At 42.8% G+C, this 5,125-nt stretch overlaps 1 pseudogene across 1 annotated transcript; it reads left to right on the top strand.

Annotated features, from left to right (window-relative positions):
- The first annotated feature begins 3,912 nt into the window (after window positions 1-3,912).
- Window positions 3,913-4,919, top strand: LOC307102540 (annexin A2-like; annotated as a pseudogene). Its single transcript has one exon. The product of its transcript is annotated as an annexin A2-like (transcript).
- Window positions 4,920-5,125: the final 206 nt, after the last annotated feature.

Genomic DNA, 5,125 nt, shown 5'->3' with positions numbered 1-5,125 from the left:
ATCTCCTGACCGCCACAGTTTCCGTCCCCGACCCCCTGAAGAAGGGGAGGGGCTTAGGTAGCCCTACCTTGTCATGCACCATCAATAAAGTTCACTTACCCAGCCAAAAAAACAAAGTCAACCTCAGTCCAAAAATATTAAATTTCCCCAACCATAGACATTGTTCGCTCTTGACAGTTAGCGATCGACATCATCAAGCTCAGCTATCCAATGTCACTCAAAGCAGAAGACCCTCCTTCTGATGTATCATCAGGTCAGTAGTAGCCTAACACTACGTCATTTTTCTATTTTTTATTAGTTGTTTTGTAATCTCTTACTTTGCTTAACTTAAAAATGAAACTTTATTATAGGTATGTATGTATAGGAAAAACATAGTATATAAAGGGTTCGATACTAGTTGTAGCTTCAGGCATCTGCTGGGGGCCTTGGAACATATCCCCTATGAATAAAGGAAGGACTATTATTCCTGTTAAGTGAATTAAACCAAGAAATTTATTTTAACTACCAAGGATAATAAATTAAAATATATGGTTTGTTTTAGATTGAGTATTCCCCAAAGGGATTTGGTTTGATGCGAGACTTTGCAAATAGTTTATTAGGAAGGTTCAGGCATTAGTGGTATGGGAGCAGCAGGAAAGACAGGACAGTTCATAAGGCTGGGTTTTAGCCACAACTAGAACTTAACTCCACAGGCCTTACAATCATCCCACCCAAAGAGGGAGGGAGCTGGAGCAATTACACCCTAACTCCCACCAGCCATTGACTGAGTGCTGGGGGTTTCTGCTAATTCCCTAGAATTTCCAGATAGTAGAAGTTGGAAGTCTAAAGCCAATAAAATGATATGATCTTTAAGTGGGCAGAGCTCTGACAGTACAAATATATCAATATATTCTTACATCAAGTGATTATGCAAATAACATGCTAACTGCCTGCCCCCCTCCCACATCAAAACAAATGGTCAAAATCTAGCAGTGAGGGTTTAAATAATTATAGCCAAGAAAAACAGTTCTAAGTTTAAATATCCTTTCCCAAACAAAAATTCCTAGAACATCAAATAATATCATTATACAAAAACAACAGAAATAAAGACTTAATGTAAACTTCTATTGGGCTTTGGGTTGCAGACTATTTTGAGGGGGGGAAAAATCTCTGAAATTGGCCCTTCTAAAATATAACAAGGATTTCCAACACAGATCCCAACACAGTGTCAACAAATGGTTTATTGAATGAGCTGGAGGAGAATATAAACAACTAGAAACACAATTCATTTGTATATTTCAATGCTTCAAAGAAGGGAAGAACTTGCCCATGGACCCCTAATTGATTAAATTTCTTAAGAGAAAAATTATAGTTTTTCATTTAGTTTTCTATTTGTCAACTGGTAATTTAAATATATGTTGGAGAGAGAGAAACCAAGATGGCAGCATAGGTAAACACCTTAACTTACTGCCTCGCACAACCACTTCAAAACTACAACTAAAAGACAAAACAGACATCATCCAGAACCACAGGAAGGCTGGCTGAGTGGAAATTCTACAACTAGAAGGAAAGAGAAAATCACACTGAGACTCAGAGGAGCTGCAGAAGTACAGTGTGGAGGTACGGAGGCGCAAGCGTGTGGAAAGGGGCTGGCAACTGAGGTCGGGGTTGTCTTTTTCAATCAGGAGGGAGACACAAGCTCCCGACTGCTCTGAACTCCAGTTTCGGGTGAGACACTGGTGACCCAGACTCATAGGGGGGAAACTGGACTGTCTGGCATTTGGCTGGAATAAAAGGGCGGCTTTCTCTCAGAGGTGCTTGCAGCGATTACCACGGGACACTGAGACCTGGGGGCCTCTTAGGGCAGGGCTGAAGGTCAGACATTGCTGTTTGCTTCGCCCTGTTGATTCCCTGAGACCCCGCCCCACCCAATTTACAACCCGACCCCAGCTGTGCACAGAGGCTTTTGCATATGAATGGCCTGGCCCTTTGCAATCTAAAATTACCTAACAAACTGCAGCTGGGTCAGACAGCCCTAGAACTTCCAAAAGAAGGCCCAAGGCTCCACAGCAGCTTGCATTGCTTCACAGCTGAGCCTCATCTGGGCACCTCCAAACCCCAAACAAAGAAGAGGAATCTGCAGATCTATCCATAGCTCCTGCTGGGTGGCCTCAGGCAGAGGCTAAATTTGCACCTCCTTGGAGATCCAAGAGCCAGTGTACCCAGTGGTCAGAGTGGGACCATCCAAATTACAACTCCTCAGATCCATAAGGGACACACTCAGGGGGCAGACTCAGTGAGCACCAAAGCCCCAATAAAGCAAGTACTGCCCCATAAGAGTGTCTCCAGCACAGAAGTTCTCCCATTGTAGACACAACTGATCCTCACAGTCAATTAGCCTGGAGGTCAATTCCTCCCAGTGATACCAACAACAATCAAGGCTTAACTACAACAAGACTGTCCACACAGCCCACAAAGGGGTGCACCAAGAGTGTCCACCTCAGGTAATTGGGGAGGCTGAGCCATTGGGCCCTATAGGACACCTAGCACACCAAGCCACTCTATCAACACAGGGAATCAGCCAAAATGCAGAGACAAAGAAACAGGTCACAAATGACAGAAATAGAGGAAAGCATACTACTGGATATAGAGTTCAAAACCACGGTTATAAGGTTATTCAAGAATCTTATAGAAACCACTGATAAATTTAGTAAGACCCTCGAGGATATGAAAAAGACCAACTAGAAATTAAGCATACACTGACTGAAATAAAGAATAATATACAGAGATCCAACAGCAGACTAGAGGACACAAGAATCAAGTCAAAGATTTGAAATACAAAGAAGCAAAAAACACCCAACCGAAAAAGCAAAAAGAAAAAAGAATCCAAAAATATGAAGATAGTGTAAGGAGCCGCTGGGACAACTTCAAGCATACCAACATCCGAATTATGGGAGTGCCAGAAGAAGAGAGAGAGCAAGATATTGAAAACCTATTTGAAGAAATAATGACAGAAAACTTCCCCCACCTGGTGAAAGAAATAGACTTACAAGTCCAGGAAGCACAGAGAACCCCAAACAAAAGGAATCCAAAGAGGACCACACCAAGACACATCATAATTAAAATGCCAAGAGCAAAAGACAAAGAGAGAATATTAAAAGCAGCAAGAGAAAAACAGTTAGTTACCTACAAAGGAGCACCTGTACGATTGTCAACTGATTTCTCAACAGAAACTATGCAGGCCATAAGGGAGTGCCAAGAAATATTCAAAGTGATGAATAGCAAGAACCTACAACCAAGATTACTCTACCCAGCAAAGCTATCATTCAGAATTGAAGGTCAGATAAAGAGCTTCACAGATAAGAAAAAGCTAAAGGAGTTCATCACCACCAAACCAGTATTATATGAAATGCTGAAGGGTATTCTTTAAGAGGAAGAAGAAGAAAAAGATAAAGATAAAAATTATGAACAACAAATACATATCTATCAACAAGTGAATCTAAAAATCAAGTGAATAAAAAATCTGATGAACAGAATAAACTGGTGAATATAATAGAATCAGGGGCATAGAAAGGGAGTGGACTGACAATTCTCAGGGGGAAGGAGGTTTGGGGGGGGTGGGAAGAGACTGGACAAAAATCGTACACCTATGGATGAGGACAGTGGGGGGGGTTAAGGGAAGAGGGTGGGGTGGGAACCAGGTGGAGGGGAGCTATGGGGGGAAAAAGAGGAACAACTGTAATAATATGAACAATAAAGATATATTAAACATAAAAATAAATAAATATATGTTGGAGAATAGCATTGTTGCATGTCTCACTTCTGAAGTCTAATACCCCACCCCCCTTTCCTCCTTTTTCCAAAAATGTCTTATAGGCGCTCAGCATCTGGGGATGCTCACAGCTTTCCCTACCTAGCCCAGCTTCTTTAAAAATGTTTACTGTTCAAGAAATCCTGTGAAAGCTCAGCTTGGAGGGTGATCACTCTACACCTGTAAGTTTGTATGGGTCAGTCAAAGTCTACCCCAACTTTGAAGCCCAGCAGGATGATTTGAACATTGAAATGGCCGTCAAGACCAAAGGTGTGGATGATGTCACCAATGTCAACATTTTGTCCAACCACAGCAATGAACTGAGACAGGATATTGCCTTCACCTACCAGAGGACCAAAAAGTAACTTTCATCAGCACTAAAGTCAGCTTTGTCCAGCCACCTACCTGGAGACCATGATTCTGGGCCTCTCGAAAACACGCGCTCAGTACGATGCTCCTGAGCTGAAGGCCTCCATGGAGGGGCTGGGGACTGATGAGGACTCTCTCACTGAGATCATCTGCTCACGGACCAACCAGGAGCTATGGGAAATTAACAGAGTCTACAAGACTGGTCTGGAGAAGGACATTATTTCCGACACATCTGGTGACTCCTACCAGCTGATGGTTACCCTCACAAAGGGTAAAAGAACAGAAGGTGGCTCCATCATTGATTATGAACTGATTGATCAAGATGTCCGGGATCTCTTTGATGCTGGGGTGAAGAGGAAAGAAACTGATGTTCCCAAGTGGATCAGCATCATGACCAAGCAGAGCATGTCACCTCCAGAAAGTATTTGACAAGTACAAGAGCTGCAGCCCTTATGACATGTTGGAGAGCATCAAGAAGGAAGTCAAGGGAAGCCTGTAAAATGCTGTCCTGAACCTAGTCCAGTGTATCCGGAACAAGCCTCTGTATTTTGCTGACCTACTGTATGACTCCATGAAGGGCGAGAGGACATGTAATAAGCTCCTGATCAGAATCGTGATCTCCTACAGTGAAGTGGACATGTTGAAGATCAGGTCTGAATTCAAGAGAAAGTTCAGCAAGTCTCTGTATTATTACATCCAGCAAGACACCAACGGTGACAACCAGAAGGCACTGCTCTACCTGTGTGGCGGGGGTGACTGAGGCCTGCGGTGGCTCCAGCGTCCTCCCATGTCCATCCTGTGAGAATGAAAGCATTGCCTGCCCCAATCTTATTTCAGTTGCCTAAGCATTCCCTGGCTTTTAGCCAAAGAAATGAACATTCCAAGAGTTGGAAGTGAAATCTATGATGTGAAACACTTCGCCTCTTGTGTACTGTGTTGTAAACAGATGAATAAATTGAATTTTTT

The sequence above is a fragment of the Cnephaeus nilssonii genome (genome assembly GCF_951640355.1).
Source record: "Cnephaeus nilssonii genome assembly, chromosome: 7".
NCBI classification, from domain to species: domain Eukaryota; kingdom Metazoa; phylum Chordata; class Mammalia; order Chiroptera; family Vespertilionidae; genus Cnephaeus; species Cnephaeus nilssonii.
The sequence above is the reverse complement of the archived record's forward strand: the minus strand, read 5'-3'. Positions and strand labels throughout refer to the sequence as shown.